General features: G+C 40.4%; 1 protein-coding gene across 1 annotated transcript in view; it reads right to left on the bottom strand.

Annotated features, from left to right (window-relative positions):
- Positions 1-18,896, bottom strand: part of ARNT (aryl hydrocarbon receptor nuclear translocator) — a 382,463-nt gene that overhangs the window by 50,419 nt on the left and 313,148 nt on the right. The window lies entirely within an intron of this gene.

The raw sequence follows: 18,896 nt of genomic DNA, 5'->3' as shown, positions 1-18,896 counted from the left end.
GAAAGCCAGCACGGGAGAAAGTCTCTTGTCGACTGGTCTAGATCTATTCTCTGAGGCAGATCCGAATGGTCCCCGTTCCATTTTCTGAGCATGCATAACTGCTGAGCTCTCAAATGGAATTGGGCAAAGGGAATGATGTCCATGGAAGTGACCATCAGACCAATTACCTCCATACATTGTGCTACTGATCCCTGAACAGTAGACTGAAGAGAGGCAAGAGGAAAGAATCTTGGATTTTCTGACCTCTGTCAGAAAAAATTTCATAGATAGGGAATCTATTATGGTTCCTAATAAAACCACTCTTGTAGCTGAAACAAGGGTACTCTTCTCCAGATTCGTCCGTGGGAATAAGATCTCTGTATGAGAGTTTGCTTGTTGAAAAGATGGCGCCTGAACCAATATGTCATCCCAGAGACCTGATCACTGCCAAGAGAGCCCCCAGAACCTTTGAGAAAATTCTGGGAGCTGTGGCAAGGCCAAACGGAAGAGCGAAAAACTGAAAGTGTTTGTCTAGAAAGGCGAATCTCAGGAACTTGAGATGATCCCTGTGGATGGGAACATGAAGATACACATCCTTTAGGTCTATGGTCATCATGAACTGACCCTCCTGGACCAATGGAAGAATGGAAAGAATGGTTTCCATTTTAAAGGATCGTACCCTGAGAAACTTAGGTCTAAAGTGGGTCGAAAAGTTCCTTTTTTGGGAACCACAAACAGATTTGAATAGAATCCTAGACCCTGTTCCCTTACTGGGACTGGAACAATCACTCCCAAGGAGGTAAGGTCCTGAACGCAGTTCAAGAATGCCTTTCTTTTTACCTGGTTTGCAGATAATAATGAAAAATGGAATCTGCCCCTGGGAGGGAAAGTTTTGAATTCTATTTTGTAACCCTGAGCTCGTATCCATGCTTGACAAAACAGGGAAAGTCTGTCCCCCACTTTATCCGATCCCGGACCGAGGGTCGACCCTTCATGCTGACTTAGACTCAGCTGAGGGTTTCTTTGATTGCTTCCCCTTGTTCCAAGACTGATTGAGCTTCCAAGAGGACTTGGACTGCTCCTGCTTGGAAGAGAGAGAGGAAGACTTTTGACCTTTGAAGTTACGAAAGGAACGAAAATTACTTTGATGCCCTTTAAGTCTGTTGTTCTTATCTTGTGGTAGAAAAGACCCTTTTCCACCAGTAATATCAGAAATTATTTCTGCCAGACCAGGTCCAAACAAGGTTTTACCCTTATAAGGAAACACCAGAAGCTTGGACTAGGAGATAACATCAGCTAACCAACATTTTAGACACAAAGCCCTGCGGCCTAAAACAGCATGTTAGCATCAGAAATAAAGGAAATGGCTAGATTGAGAGCCTTATTACTTTCTTGTATCTCCACCAATGGAGTCTCTACTAAAATTGATTCAGACAAGGCATCACACCAATAAGATGCAGCACTTTCTACTGCGTGGTGCAATGGAAATGTAAATACGAGCTGTTTATCTTATTTACGCTGATGGATCAAAAATAAAGAAATATAAAAAAAAGATGCAGCACTTGCTACTGTGGCAATACAGACTGCAGGTTGCCATTGAAGACCCTGATGAACATACATCTTTTTCAAATAAGCCTCCAGCTTCTTGTCCATGGGATCCTTAAAGGAGCAGCTATCCTCTCTATAGGGTTCGTCGTTCTCTTAGCCAGAGTAGAAATAGACCCTTCTACTTTAGGCACCGTGCGCCATGAATCTTTAATGGAGTCAGTAACAGGAAACATCTTTTTAAAAACGGGAGACAGAGAGAAAGGTATCCCTGGCTTCTCCCATTCCTGTGAAATAATCTCTGCCACACGTTCTGGAACAGGAAAAACTTCCACAGAGGAAGGAACATCATAGTATTTGTTAAGTTTACCAGATTTTTTAGGGTTGACAACGACAGAAGAGTCAGAGTCTTCCAAAGTAGCCAATAACTCCTTTAACAGTACACAAAGATGTTCATGCTTAAATATGAAGTTTACTTCTTCAGTATCAGATGAAGGAATTATACTGTCCAAATCTGAGATTTCACCCTCAGAGGCTACCAAGGTATCCTCCTCATCAGACTTATGAGGGAGGACAACCTGCGAAGTAGCAGACGCAACAGACACTTTGCACTCTGACATTTTTTTAGATTTCCTCTGCACCGCAAAACCCGATGGCACATAAACTTCTCCAGGAGGCTGAGAGGAACTGCAGGGCACTATATGTGACGCCATGGAGGCTTGGGACGTTTGAGGAGAAAGCTGTGGTATTGCCTGAACAGCATCATCCTGAGAGAGATTGGGCTCAGAGGGCAACAATTTATCTTTACATTAAAGAGTTCTAGCTAAGCAAACAGCACAAACTTGCATAGGCAAAATAATGTATCTCTAGGCATAATAAGCATTTGTCACAAGCCATTCTTGATCCATATTGTTCAAAAGAAATTGAAAGCTACTGTCACTTTAAGAGGTTCTTTTTACCTCAGAGCGATAACGCAACAAAAAAGAAACCAACAATATCAAATTCAGGCTACCTCTACACCCCAGATATACTAAGGTGCCCTACCTGACCTCCGGTAACCAAACTAGTAAGGAGAAATGACACAGCACCCTCCTGTCTCACACTCAGGATCGGCAATGTCGGAATATCAAAGAGGCCGCTCTGCTTAGTGATCTGAAAGCGGAAGAGCGGGTCACATAACCATTCGGCCAAAACAACTGCGCAGTTAAAATTGAAAGCGTGTGACAAAAGACCGGCATCAGCTTAACATAGAGCGGTCTATCACAAAACACACCTACATCTTGTGTGAAGTAGATTGTAAGGCATTTTCACTGTTTTTACAACATGCTAAAGTGAAGTAAATTCTGTGAACTCCATTCTGCTGCAAACCCTCTAAGTAATACTTGTGAGCCCCAATAAAAATAAAGGCTGAACTTTATCATTAACCCTTCAGCCTCCAAGTCACATTAAACCAGTGCCTGCACCCTGCCAGTATTATCCTATCTGAAGGATATAAAATGTCCCAAACAGAAATTGCAGCTACATTTTCTTGAAGTGTGAGTCTCCAATACCTAGAAGACAAAAGCACTTACCTGCATATGCAGCTGTCAGGCAGGAAGACAGCTTACAAGGCGTGAAAGGACACATTTTTCTTACAGAGAAAAAGAAAGAACAGAGCAACCAACTCTGGCTTTCTATACTAAGGGCAGCAAACATGTTAGAAAACTAAGCAAGGACTACCTCGCAACTTTCTAACTGCTTATAAACCACCACTACTCTAGTAAAGAGATGGACAAGGACACAGCTAAACCCAAAATCCTTGCTTGCAGGGAAAAGTACCCGAAAAAGGAATTCAAATCTTCAGACACCGAACTTTACCTCCTCCATTGACAGAGGCAAAGAGAATGACTGGGGATTATGGGTAGGGGAGTGACACTTAACAGCTGTGCTGTAGTGCTCTTTGCTTCCTCCTGCTGGCCAGGAGTGATATTCCCACTAGTAATAGGAAAGATGTTGTAGACTCTCCATATCTTAGGAAAGAAAACAATCCTGCAGTGCCACCTAGTGGAGACCTACCTGTAGTACACCTGAACTCAACTTCAATATTTCAGAAAGAGCCCAACAATTATATGAAGGTGGACAAATACAAAGTTATACCCAGTACTCTGGAAGGTAAAATGACCTCTAGGGCCAAACAACAGTATAAGAAACGCTTTGCAGTAGAGATACATGCCGAAAACCCATCCTCACCAATAAGAGTAGAAAGTGCGACTACAGAATCCTCTGCACTATTACAAGATCTTAAAACTTTCTTCCTGCCCAAAATGGAGTTGCTGCAGGCTGGCATGGATACACTTACCAGTGAGGTGCGCCAATTCTCCACGAGGCTCACTGAAGTAGAGCAAAGTATATCAGACGTTGAAGACAGACAAACATCAGCCTCTACTTCAATAAGACAGCTCCTATGCCAACATCAAGCATTGCAAGATAAAATGGACGACCTAGAAAAACGGAGCAGGCGCAACAATTTCTGTGTTATAGGGGTCCCTAAAACAATCAAGAATAAAGATTTTTTTTATCAATTTACTGCAATTACGCCCCCAAGGTTGTTGAAAATGAATCCAGACAATCTTCCCTTGGATGTGGAGAGAGCCCACCGTATAGGACCAGATAATGGACTTGAAACTACATAATCCAAACCACGGCAGGTTATTTTCAAATGTTTGAACTATCAAGAAAAAAATGTTCTGTTACGGGCATATAGGGCCCACTCAGGCGACCTTACTTTTGATGGGAAGAAACTCTTAAAATTCAAGGACTTCTCGGCTGAAGTAACAAACTGGGCAAAGACTTTGCTCCGCTGTGCTCTTGGCTGTATGAAGAAGGAAGGCAAGTGGCATTGCTATATACTGCCAAACTAAGGTTGCAAACACCATCAGGTGCAAAATTCTTTCGTACCCCCAAAGAACTTCAAGCCTACCTGGATACAGCACAGCAGAACTATGCAGGGTGATAAAAGCCATTCCAGGACTAAAGTTGTAAAAATGCCTCAAGTACCTGTGTGTACCCAAAGCACCAACTTAGCGCAGTGTCAGCTTGCTCTGATGGGTTTTAAGGCACAAGGACTGCATTTGCTGATGGGTTTTAAGGCACAGGGACTGCATTTGCTGAATAAGCAATTGATTATATAGTGCCATTTTCTAGGTTCCTGCTACTCACATGAGGGGGCAGGAATAAAGATTCTAGTTATAATTCTTTATGTAATTGTTTTTGCACTAAAATGTTTCTACTTTAGTATTTCTATGGTTACCTACCTTGACAATATTTATCTAAATATCAGAGGTGTAAGTTTCAGATACAAGCTAGATTGTTCTTTAAGAGAGTATATATATAAAATAATTATGTATCGACATACTACTATGCTCTTTTTCCCTCAGCAGAACCAGTTGCGGTCATGTCCGGAGAGAAGGTTGCTTAGAGACAGACATCTAACTTTACGATATACTCAACCTATGGACCTACGCCGCTCCTGACAATAGTGAGTTCCCCCACATTGTAGCCAAGATATATACACACAATGTCAACCAATCCCCCTTACCCCACACTGATGCTCTATATTCTTAATTACCTACCTGTCCCAGAAATCACCCCCTCCTCCCTACAAGATCATTTTTGGCTGCTTTTCTCACCCGCCTACTCATTCACATAACATAAGAAGAAGTGGAGATTCCCCTCTTATTTATACAATAACACAGAGTTCAGACAACACTTATAATCCTTCTGGTTGGAATATGCCTTTGATAACGAACAACACAGAACTAATGCAGACTTATTTTGGCACGCCTTGAAAGCAGTCATCAGGTGGAAGAATCACAGCATACACAGCCTATCACAACAAATCTCAAAAGAAGACCACCACACAACTCCTCTTGGACCTCACCAATGCATATAATGAGTACTTAAATAATCCCTCTTTAATCAACAGACAGAAATATTATAATATGAAAAAGGAGAGAGGCACACATTTACAAATTAGCAACAACACATTTAACTTGCACAGACAGGGTAGATATTATCGCCATGGAAATAAAGCCAGAAAACTACTAGCCAACCTGGTTAGAATAAACACACCTAAATCTATTACCACTGTAATTAAGGCAGGAACGCAACTTAAGACTGACACTCATGACATAAAGAAGGAATTCATTACTTATTATAAAACTCTATGCACCAAACAACAAGTTAAAGACTCAGACAAACACACGTTTTGAAGCGGTGTCAAAGTACCTTGGCTGACTGACATCCAACTTAATAATCTCAATTCCCCCATTCATACTCAAGACGTCCTCCGAGCCATCGGTAACTCTAAAATAGGGAAAGCTGCGGGTCCGGACTCCCTCCCCATTGAGTACTATAAAATCCTTAGCACAGACAACACTAGCCCTCACTTACTCCAATTACCTGTCAGGACAGTCAACTCCAGATGCAAGATTCACAGACGTACACATCTGTATTCTTCTAAAACCGGATAGAGATCCTATGCTTACCTCTTCATATAGACTCATCTCGTTACTCAACAGCGATTACAAATTATTTGCAAAGATCCTGGCGGAGAGACTGGCTGAAGTGTTGCCAGACCTAATACACCCGGACCAGACAGGATTCATAAAACACCGCCCCTCAGTAATCAATATCAGAAAAACTCTAGCTATCATTACTCATTATAACAACACGCAGATGCTTGTCTTTTCTCAATAGATGCAGAGAAGGTGTTTGATAGACTAGAATGGGATCATGTGTATACCTCCATGTCCACCTTTGGTATATCTGGGAATATCTTAAATGCACTCCAACAACAAATCACCCTCTGCCCCCTTAATTATTAATGGCCACATTTATCCCCCATTCCTTTTAGAACGGGGTACCAGACAGGGATGCCCCTTGTCCCCATTACATTTCAATTTGGCGATAGAGCCCTTAGCCTGCTATATCCGACAACATAGCGAAGGCCTAAAATTACATAAACAAACTTATCTCTCTACACAGATGACCTTCTCTTATATGTTATACCCAAACTCCTAAGCATAATGAACCACTTCAGCAACATCTCAGGATACAAAATAAACATTAATAAGTCAGAGCTGACTTGGATACTTAACTCCAAAACTTCCCAATTAAGCGACATTGATTTGAATATAACCACCGGAACTTTTAAATACCTAGGGATTTATCTACAAGTAGACACCAATAAATTGTACCGTTTGAATATTGGTAAGTCCATCACCAACATTCAGAATCTGGTGAAAGGATGGTGAGGTTTACCTCTCTCTCTCTCACTGGTAGAATTCATCTCCTTAAGATGATCATGCTCCCAAAACTACTATACCCTCTCCAAATGCTCCCTATACTACTAACAAAGAGAGACATAAATGACCTGTCAACATTATTCGGCACCTTCATTTGGCAACAAAAGAAACAAAAAATCTGCAAAAATCACCTAACAATGCCGATTAAAACTGGTGGACTTGGCCATCCAAACTTGCAATGGTGCAACTGGGCTTCCTTAGCTAAATTAGTAGTGGGGTGGCTAACACAATCAGACTATTTCTGCCCTCCTATAGAACGAGAACTCTTAGCACCTATACACACTGCATTCCGACCGCATACAACATTATCATCACTCTACCCCCCCCCGCCCCCCCCCCCCAATAAACAAAATATTTTGTTCAGAGATCCACTGCAAGCTTGGGCCAAAATCTGTAAATTATGGAAGATAAAATTCACCATTAGTAAATACCTGCCTCTTCAAGGTAACCCAAATTTTATACCTGGATATACAACTGCCTTTAGGCACTGGGAACATCAAGGCCTTTTTATCAGTGGCTAAACCAATTAATCCCACCACATGCCAGCTACGACCTTCCTTGGATCTTCAAATGCAATACACCCTTCCCACTGCCTACTTTCAAAGCCGTCATTATGTCCAATCCTTATTGTCTGAGAGCCTAACATCCCTTGACACACCCAACATAGATATCTTATGTAACCTGGCTACACAGGGCTAACACTCCATATCGCTATATATACGTTGATAGTAGCGCATCATGAAACTCAAACCATACAACATATTCTTACTAAATGGAAAAATCAGCGCACTCTTGACATCACCGCAGGTCATGTATTGCAAAGCATAACAGCAACCAGAGAAGCCACCTTATCTTCATACCTACGTGAAACCCAAATACAAATTTTGCATCAAGCATATATAATTCCTAGGTTATGCTTAAAATGGATCCCGAATGCACAAAACATTTGCACTAAATGCTCAGCTCCTGCTCCAGATATGGTACACCTGGTATGGGATTGCCCTAAACTGCAGAGATTTTGGGGCAAGGTGACCTTTTGGCTAACAAAAATACTCAAAACCCAAATAACTCTAACACCAGAATATATATTCTTCCTTCACAATAACGCATCATCCCCCAATAATTGCAGATTTTTGAACATGGTAGTACTTATAGCAAGGTAATTGATATTGCTATACTGGACCAAACATAGAGAACCCCCTTTAAGAAACTGACTAATGCGATATATCAACAAATCTTATTAGAGCAAGCTGACATTCAAAGTAACCGTGATGATAGAATAAGACAATTCATAAGTAAATGGGAAACATTTTTGCTATACTTACATAACCTTCTGAGAACCAAAATCCTTCACCCCCTTTAGCATACCCTTTTTATACTAAATGAGAACCTATATGGCCGATGGTGCATGCCAACTATTGACAGTGACTCCTGACTAATTGTTGGAAAACATGGAAATATACAACTGCGACCGCTCTCTGGGGCCTGACCCCGCTGGCTCTGAAACCAATCGCTCAGGTATTTATTTATTATTTCATAAATGCTATGTTGACTTGTACTATTTCTCTATGTGGAATTAACTCCTTGAGTGCCACACTACTTCATTAATAGACCCTAGGGCGCAGGGCAAATAAACTGATAGATCCAACTTTACGTTTATCTAATTTTTGGAATAATAATGCCCTTCCCCCTAAACAATTTTCTATGTTAGAAGAATACTGGGTGTTGCATCTAAAGTAACATAATACCTCATGCTTATGTTTTGTTTGATTGTATTCTATGGAATTTGTTATTGTTTTAGTTTAGTTTGTGGAGGAATTTTCCCTCCTATTGCAAAAAAAAAAAAAAAGGAAGCTCGACTGCATCACAGGATCAATAGCTATACTTATGGACACACAAACTCAATTTTACTTGTCATAATATGATTGAATAACCACGTCAGTAATATACAGTATGTAACAATGATGCCAATACTTTGTATTATTTGTGAAGGCGAGAATAATCCCGGTTGAACCAGGATTACCTTAAGCGGCTGTTAGTCTCTGAGGACTTAAAACAAATCCGCACTGCTTTAACAAGTGTGTCACACTGCAGCCATGCGGTAATAAAACATAAAACAAAAAGCGTTTTATGTAAAACCCTAGTAGAACAATCATAGTGCTCTTCCACTGATACCCCTGTTACAAGAAGCCCGGGACACAAACAAACCGCAACCGAAGTTCAGCCATATAACGTAGGAAAATCCCTTACTGCTCTGTCAAGATCTCCTACAGATATGTGGGGTATATTAACACTAGGGCCAATGCAGTAGTCCTACTATACTAGGACCCAAACTGAGATGAAGAGCACCATCCAAAAAGGTGCGAAAAAGACCGAACTATTGATCTGGTCCCTAAAACCAACAAACAGCATATCTGAAAAATCTGATGGCCAGATGAAATAGCCCCTGATAATCAGAAAACTGAATACTAGTGGCATGAAAACCATGGTAGAACCGGGAAGGAAAATAGTGATAGACACATCACCATTCCCTATAAAGCCTGGGTCTGTACAACATCTGACCGCTTAAAAGGCTATAAAAAAATGGCAGTTATTAAAGTCATGAATAAAACGGTTAAGAAAGGGATAGGAGTGAGAAGGATATCCACACACGCTCTAAAAACTAGGTCTTTATAACATCTGACCCCTTAGTAGGCTATTAAAAGTGGCACAGGTAATATCAAGCAGACTTAAATCCCAGCCATCTGCTCAGCTATAAAATATCCCAAACTTGCGGATATGTAAATAAAATATACAAACCCCTCCTGAGGGTAGCAGGTCCCACTAGGTCACTGTAGTCTCGGTACTTGCTATAAAAGGACTTATGCTGTAGAGCAGTAACAGTAACTCCAGGTTTAACAAGCCTCCTCTGATCGCTGACAGGGACCTTAAGACACAAGAAAAAGCACAAAATGTTGGAAGCTTAAGCGAGGACTACCTCGCTGTCTTCCAACTGCTAAAAGCCACCATTACTGCTACTAAAGCGATTGACATGGACACAGCATAGCCCCAATCCTTGCTTGCAGGGAAAAGCACCCATTAAAGGATTAAATAGTTGATTTTCTTCAGACACCAACTTCACACTGCCCCTTAAGATGTACGAAGCAAAGAATGACTGGGAGTTATAAGAAGTGGGAGTGATAATTAAAGGGACATGAAACCCAAAATTTTTCTTTCGTGATAGAGAATACAATTGTAAACAACTTTCCAATTTACTTCTATAATTTATTTTGCTTCCCTCTCTTGTTATCATTTGCTGAATGGTTTATCTAGGAAAGCTCAGGAATTCCCACTAGTAATTAAATGAATTTGTGGACTCTCCATGCCATTGGAAAGAAAAGAGCTCTTGAAGAAAGGGAAAAACATAATTTATGTAAGAACTTACCTGATAAATTCATTTTTTTCATATTAGCAAGAGTCCATGAGCTAGTGACGTATGGGATATACATTCCTACCAGGAGGGGCAAAGTTTCCCAAACCTTAAAATACCTATAAATACACCCCTCACCACACCCACAATTCAGTTTAACGAATAGCCAAGAAGTGGGGTGATAAGAAAAAAGTGCGAAAGCATATAAAATAAGGAATTGGAATAATTGTGCTTTATACAAAAAAATCATAAACACCACAAAAAAGGGCGGGCCTCATGGACTCTTGCTAATATGAAAGAAATGAATTTATCAGGTAAGTTCTTACATAAATTATGTTTCTTTCATGTAATTAGCAAGAGTCCATGAGCTAGTGACGTATGGGATATACATTCCTACCAGGAGGGGCAAAGTTTCCCAAACCTCAAAATGCCCATAAATACACCCCTCACCACACCCACAATTCAGTTTTACAAACTTTGCCTCCGATGGAGGTGGTGAAGTAAGTTTGTGCTAGATTCTACGTTGATATGCGCTCCGCAGCAAGTTGGAGCCCGGTTTTCCTCTCAGCGTGCAGTGAATGTCAGAGGGATGTGAGGAGAGTATTGCCTATTTGAATGCAGTGATCTCCTTCTACGGGGTCTATTTCATAGGTTCTCTGTTATCGGTCGTAGAGATTCATCTCTTACCTCCCTTTTCAGATCGACGATATACTCTTATATATACCATTACCTCTGCTGATTCTCGTTTCAGTACTGGTTTGGCTATCTGCTATATGTAGATGAGTGTCCTGGGGTAAGTAAGTCTTATTTTCTGTGACACTCCAAGCTATGGTTGGGCACTTTGTTTATAAAGTTCTAAATATATGTATTCAAACATTTATTTGCCTTGACTCAGAATGTTCAACTTTCCTTATTTTCAGACAGTCAGTTTCATATTTGGGATAATGCATTTTGATTTGACCATTTTTTCTTACCTTAAAATTTGACTTTTTCCCTGTGGGCTGTTAGGCTCGCGGGGGCTGAAAATGCTTCATTTTATTGCGTCATTCTTGGCGCGGACTTTTTTGGCGCAAAAATTCTATTTCCGTTTCCGGCGTCATACGTGTCGCCGGAAGTTGCGTCATTCTTTGACGTTATTTCGCGCCAAAAATGTCGGCGTTCCGGATGTGGCGTCATTTTTGGCGCCAAAAAGCATTTAGGCGCCAAATAATGTGGGCGTCTTATTTGGCGCGAAAAAATATGGGCGTCGCTTTTGTCTCCACATTATTTAAGTCTCATTTTTTATTGCTTCTGGTTGCTAGAAGCTTGTTCTTTGGCATTTTTTCCCATTCCTGAAACTGTCATTTAAGGAATTTGATCAATTTTGCTTTATATGTTGTTTTTTCTCTTACATATTGCAAGATGTCTCACGTTGCATCTGAGCCAGAAGATACTACAGGAAAATCGCTGTCAAGTGCTGAATCTACCAAAGCTAAGTGTATCTGCTGTAAACTTTTGGTAGCTATTTCTCCAGCTGTTGTTTGTATTGATTGTCATGACAAACTTGTTAAAGCAGATAATATTTCCTTTAGTAAAGTACCATTGCCTGTTGCAGTTCCCTCAACATCTAAGGTGCAGAATGTTCCTGATAATATAAGAGATTTTGTTTCTGAATCCATAAAGAAGGCTATGTCTGTTATTTCTCCTTCTAGTAAACGTAAAAAATCTTTTAAAACTTCTCTCCCTACAGATGAATTTTTAAATGAACATCATCATTCTGATTCTGATGACTCCTCTGGTTCAGAGGATTCTATCTCTGAGGTTGATGCTGATAAATCTTCATATTTATTTAAAATGGAATTTATTCGTTCTTTACTTAAAGAAGTTCTAATTGCTTTAGAAATAGAGGATTCTGGTCCTCTTGATACTAATTCTAAACGTTTAGATAAGGTATTTAAAGCTCCTGTGGTTATTCCAGAAGTTTTTCCTGTTCCTAATGCTATTTCTGCAGTAATTTCCAAAGAATGGGATAAATTGGGTAATTCATTTACTCCTTCTAAACGTTTTAAGCATTTATATCCTGTGCCGTCTGACAGATTAGAATTTTGGGACAAAATCCCTAAAGTTGATGGGGCTATTTCTACCCTTGCTAAACGTACTACTATTCCTACGTCAGATGGTACTTCGTTTAAGGATCCCCTAGATAGGAAAATTGAGTCCTTTCTAAGAAAAGCTTATCTGTGTTCAGGTAATCTTCTTAGACCTGCTATATCTTTGGCTGATGTTGCTGCAGCTTCAACTTTTTGGTTGGAAACTTTAGCGCAACAAGTAACACATCGTGATTCTCATGACATTATTATTCTTCTTCAGCATGCTAATAATTTTATCTGTGATGCCATTTTTGATATTATCAGAGTTGATGTCAGGTTTATGTCTCTAGCTATTTTAGCTAGAAGAGCTTTATGGCTTAAAACTTGGAATGCTGATATGGCTTCTAAATCAACTTTACTTTCTATTTCTTTCCAGGGTAACAAATTATTTGGTTGTCAGTTGGATTCCATCATTTCAACTGTTACTGGTGGGAAAGGAACTTTTTTACCACAGGATAAAAAATCTAAAGGTAAAAGCAGAGCTAATAATCGTTTTCGTTCCTTTCGTTTCAACAAAGAACAAAAGCCTGATCCTTCATCCTCAGGAGCAGTTTCAGTTTGGAAACCATCTCCAGTCTGGAATAAATCCAAGCCAGCTAGAAAGGCAAAGCCTGCTTCTAAGTCCACATGAAGGTGCGGCCCTCATTCCAGCTCAGCTGGTAGGGGGCAGGTTACGTTTTTTCAAGGAAATTTGGATCAATTCTGTTCACAATCTTTGGATTCAGAACATTGTTTCAGAAGGGTACAGAATTGGTTTCAAGATAAGACCTCCTGCAAAGAGATTTTTTCTTTCCCGTGTCCCAGTAAATCCAGTAAAAGCTCAAGCATTTCTGAAATGTGTTTCAGATCTAGAGTTGACTGGAGTAATTATGCCAGTTCCAGTTCAGGAACAGGGGCTGGGGTTTTATTCAAATCTCTTCATTGTACCAAAGAAGGAGAATTCCTTCAGACCAGTTCTGGATCTAAAAATATTGAATCGTTATGTAAGGATACCAACGTTCAAAATGGTAACTGTAAGGACTATCTTGCCTTTTGTTCAGCAAGGGAATTATATGTCCACAATAGATTTACAGGATGCATATCTGCATATTCCGATTCATCCAGATCATTTTCAGTTCCTGAGATTCTCTTTTCTGGACAAGCATTACCAGTTTGTGGCTCTGCCGTTTGGCCTAGCTACAGCTCCAAGAATTTTTACAAAGGTTCTCGGTGCCCTTCTGTCTGTAATCAGAGAACAGGGTATTGTGGTATTTCCTTATTTGGACGATATCTTGGTACTTGCTCAGTCTTTACATTTAGCAGAATCTCATACGAATCGACTTGTGTTGTTTCTTCAAGATCATGGTTGGAGGATCAATTTACCAAAAAGTTCTTTGATTCCTCAGACAAGGGTAACCTTTCTGGGTTTCCAGATGGATTCAGTGTCCATGACTCTGTCTTTAACAGACAAGAGACGTCTAAAATTGATTGCAGCTTGTCGAAACCTTCAGTCACAATCATTCCCTTCGGTAGCCTTATGCATGGAAATTCTAGGTCTTATGACTGCTGCATCGGACGCGATCCCCTTTGCTCGTTTTCACATGCGACCTCTTCAGCTCTGTATGCTGAAGCAATGGTGCAAGGATTACACGAAGATATCTCAAACAATATCTTTAAAACCGATTGTTCGGCACTCTCTAACATGGTGGACAGATCACCATCGTTTAATTCAGGGGGCTTCTTTTGTGCTTCCGACCTGGACTGTAATTTCAACAGATGCATGTCTCACGGGTTGGGGAGCTGTGTGGGGATCTCTGACGGCACAGGGAGTTTGGGAATCTCAGGAGGTGAGATTACCTATCAATATCTTGGAACTCCGTGCAATTTTCAGAGCTCTTCAGTTTTGGCCTCTTCTGAAGAGAGAATCGTTCATTTGTTTTCAGACAGACAATGTCACAACTGTGGCATACATCAATCATCAAGGAGGGACTCACAGTCCTCTGGCTATGAAAGAAGTATCTCGAATTTTGGTTTGGGCGGAATCCAGCTCCTGTCTAATCTCTGCGGTTCATATTCCAGGTGTAGACAATTGGGAAGCGGATTATCTCAGTCGCCAAACGTTGCATCCGGGCGAATGGTCTCTTCACCCAGAGGTATTTCTTCAGATTGTTCAAATGTGGGAACTTCCAGAAATAGATCTGATGGCGTCCCATCTAAACAAGAAACTTCCCAGGTATCTGTCCAGATCCCGGGATCCTCAGGCGGAGGCAGTGGATGCATTATCACTTCCTTGGAAGTATCATCCTGCCTATATCTTTCCGCCTCTAGTTCTTCTTCCAAGAGTGATCTCCAAGATTCTGAAGGAATGCTCGTTTGTTCTGCTGGTAGCTCCAGCATGGCCTCACAGGTTTTGGTATGCGGATCTTGTCCGGATGGCCTCTTGCCAACTGTGGACTCTTCCGTTAAGACCAGACCTTCTGTCACAAGGTCCTTTTTTCCATCAGGATCTGAAATCCTTAAATTTAAAGGTATGGAGATTGAACGCTTGATTCTTGGTCAAAGAGGTTTCTCTGACTCTGTGATTAATACTATGTTACAGGCCCGTAAATCTGTATCTCGAGAGATATATTATAGAGTCTGGAAGACTTATATTTCTTGGTGTCTTTCTCATCATTTTTCTTGGCATTCTTTTAGAATACCGAGAATTTTACAGTTTCTTCAGGATGGTTTAGATAAGGGTTTGCCCGCAAGTTCTTTGAAAGGACAAATCTCTGCTCTTTCTGTTCTTTTTCACAGAAAGATTGCTATTCTTCCTGATATTCATTGTTTTGTACAAGCTTTGGTTCGTATAAAACCTGTCATTAAGTCAATTTCTCCTCCTTGGAGTTTGAATTTGGTTCTGGGAGCTCTTCAAGCTCCTCCGTTTGAACCTATGCATTCATTGGACATTAAATTACTTTCTTGGAAAGTTTTGTTCCTTTTGGCCATCTCTTCTGCCAGAAGAGTTTCTGAATTATCTGCTCTTTCTTGTGAGTCTCCTTTTCTGATTTTTCATCAGGATAAGGCGGTGTTGCGAACTTCTTTTGAATTTTTACCTAAAGTTGTGAATTCCAACAACATTAGTAGAGAAATTGTGGTTCCTTCATTATGTCCTAATCCTAAGAATTCTAAGGAGAAATCGTTGCATTCTTTGGATGTTGTTAGAGCTTTGAAATATTATGTTGAAGCTACGAAATCTTTCCGTAAGACTTCTAGTCTATTTGTTATCTTTTCCGGTTCTAGAAAAGGCCAGAAAGCTTCTGCCATTTCTTTGGCATCTTGGTTGAAATCTTTAATTCATCTTGCCTATGTTGAGTCGGGTAAAATTCCGCCTCAGAGAATTACAGCTCATTCTACTAGGTCAGTATCTACTTCCTGGGCGTTTAGGAATGAAGCTTCGGTTGACCAGATCTGCAAAGCAGCAACTTGGTCCTCTTTGCATACTTTTACTAAATTCTACCATTTTGATGTATTTTCTTCTTCTGAAGCAGTTTTTGGTAGAAAAGTACTTCAGGCAGCGGTTTCAGTTTGAATCTTCTGCTTATGTTTTTCGTTAAACTTTATTTTGGGTGTGGATTATTTTCAGCAGGAATTGGCTGTCTTTATTTTATCCCTCCCTCTCTAGTGACTCTTGTGTGGAAAGATCCACATCTTGGGTAGTCATTATCCCATACGTCACTAGCTCATGGACTCTTGCTAATTACATGAAAGAAAACATAATTTATGTAAGAACTTACCTGATAAATTCATTTCTTTCATATTAGCAAGAGTCCATGAGGCCCACCCTTTTTTTGTGGTGGTTATGATTTTGTATAAAGCACAATTTTTCCAATTCCTTATTTTATATGCTTTCGCACTTTTTTATCACCCCACTTCTTGGCTATTCGTTAAACTGAATTGTGGGTGTGGTGAGGGGTGTATTTATGGGCATTTTGAGGTTTGGGAAACTTTGCCCCTCCTGGTAGGAATGTATATCCCATACGTCACTAGCTCATGGACTCTTGCTAATATGAAAGAAATGAATTTATCAGGTAAGTTCTTACATAAATTATGTTTTTCTTTCATGTAATTAGCAAGAGTCCATGAGCTAGTGACGTATGGGATAATGACTACCCAAGATGTGGATCTTTCCACGCAAGAGTCACTAGAGAGGGAGGGATAAAATAAAGACAGCCAATTCCTGCTGAAAATAATCCACACCCAAAATAAAGTTTAATGAAAAACATAAACAGAAGATTCAAACTGAAACCGCTGCCTGAAGTACTTTTCTACCAAAAACTGCTTCAGAAGAAGAAAATACATCAAAATGGTAGAATTTAGTAAAAGTATGCAAAGAGGACCAAGTTGCTGCTTTGCAAATCTGATCAACCGAAGCTTCATTCCTAAACGCCCAGGAAGTAGAAACTGACCTAGTAGAATGAGCTGTAATCCTTTGAGGCGGAGTTTTACCCAACTCGACATAGGCATGATGAATTAAAGATTTCAACCAAGATGCCAAAGAAATGGCAGAAGCTTTCTGGCCTTTTCTAGAACCGGAAAAGATAACAAATAGACTAGAAGTCTTTCGGAAAGACTTAGTAGCTTCAACATAATATTTCAAAGCTCTAACAACATCCAAAGAATGCAACGATTTCTCCTTAGAATTCTTAGGATTAGGACATAATGAAGGAACCACAATTTCTCTACTAATGTTGTTGGAATTCACAACCTTAGGTAAAAATTCAAAAGAAGTTTGCAACACCGCCTTATCCTGATGAAAAATCAGAAAAGGAGACTCACAAGAAAGAGCAGATAATTCAGAGACTCTTCTGGCAGAAGAGATCGCCAAAAGGAACAAAACTTTCCAAGAAAGTAATTTAATGTCCAATGAATGCATAGGTTCAAACGGAGGAGCTTGAAGAGCCCCCAGAACCAAATTCAAACTCCAAGGAGGAGAAATTGACTTAATGACAGGTTTTATACGAACCAAAGCTTGTACAAAACAATGAATATCAGGAAGATTAGCAATCTTTCTGTGAAAAAGAACAGAAAGAGCAGAGATTTGTCCTTTCAAAGAACTTACGGATAAACCTTTATCTAAACCATCCTGAAGAAACTGTAAAATTCTCGGAATTCTAAAAGAATGCCAAGAAAAATGATGAGAAAGACACCAAGAAATATAAGTCTTCCAGACTCTATAATATATCCCTCTGGATACAGATTTACGAGCCTGTAACATAGTATTAATCACAGAGTCAGAGAAACCTCTTTGACCAAGAATCAAGCGTTCAATCTCCATACCTTTAAATTTAAGGATTTGAGATCCTGATGGAAAAAAGGACCTTGCGACAGAAGGTCTGGTCTTAGCGGAAGAGTCCACGGATGGCAAGAGGCCATCCGGACAAGATCCGCATACCAAAACCTGTGAGGCCATGCCGGAGCTACCAGCAGAACAAACGAGCATTCCTTCAGAATCTTGGAGATTACTCTTGGAAGAAGAACTAGAGGCGGAAAGATATAGGCAGGATGATACTTCCAAGGAAGTGATAATGCATCCACTGCTTCCGCCTGAGGATCCCGGGATCTGGACAGATACCTGGGAAGTTTCTTGTTTAGATGAGACGCCATCAGATCTATTTCTGGAAGCTCCCACATTTGAACAATCTGAAGAAATACCTCTGGGTGAAGAGACCATTCGCCCGGATGCAACGTTTGGCGACTGAGATAATCCGCTTCCCAATTGTCTATACCTGGGATATGAACCGCAGAGATTAGACAGGAGCTGGATTCCGCCCAAACCAGAATTTGAGATACTTCTTTCATAGCCAGAGGACTGGGAGTCCCTCCTTGATGATTGATGTATGCCACAGTTGTGACATTGTCTGTCTGAAAACAAATGAACGATTCTCTCTTCAGAAGAGGCCAAGACTGAAGAGCTCTGAAAATTGCACGGAGTTTCAAAATATTGATCGGTAATCTCACCTCCTGAGATTCCCAAACTCCTTGTGCCGTCAGAGATCCCCCCACACAGCTCCCCAACCTGTGAGACTTGCATCTGTTGAAATTACAGTCCAGGTCGGAAGAACAAAAGAAGCCCCCTGAATTAAACGATGGTGATCTGTCCACCACGTTAGAGAGTGTCGTACAATCGGTTTTAAAGATATTAATTGAGATATCTTTGTGTAATCCCTGCACCATTGATTCAGCATACAGAGCTGAAGAGGTCGCATGTGAAAACGAGCAAAGGGGATCGCGTCCGATGCAGCAGTCATAAGACCTAGAATTTCCATGCATAAGGCTACCGAAGGGAATGATTGTGACTGAAGGTTTCGACAAGCTGAAATCAATTTTAGACGTCTCTTGTCTGTCAAAGACAGAGTCATGGACACTGAATCTATCTGGAAACCCAGAAAGGTTACCCTTGTCTGAGGAATCAATGAACTTTTTAGTGAATTGATCCTCCAACCATGATCTTGAAGAAACAACACAAGT

Source organism: Bombina bombina, chromosome 1, assembly GCF_027579735.1.
Source record: "Bombina bombina isolate aBomBom1 chromosome 1, aBomBom1.pri, whole genome shotgun sequence".
NCBI classification, from domain to species: Eukaryota; Metazoa; Chordata; class Amphibia; order Anura; family Bombinatoridae; genus Bombina; species Bombina bombina.
The sequence above is the reverse complement of the archived record's forward strand: the minus strand, read 5'-3'. Positions and strand labels throughout refer to the sequence as shown.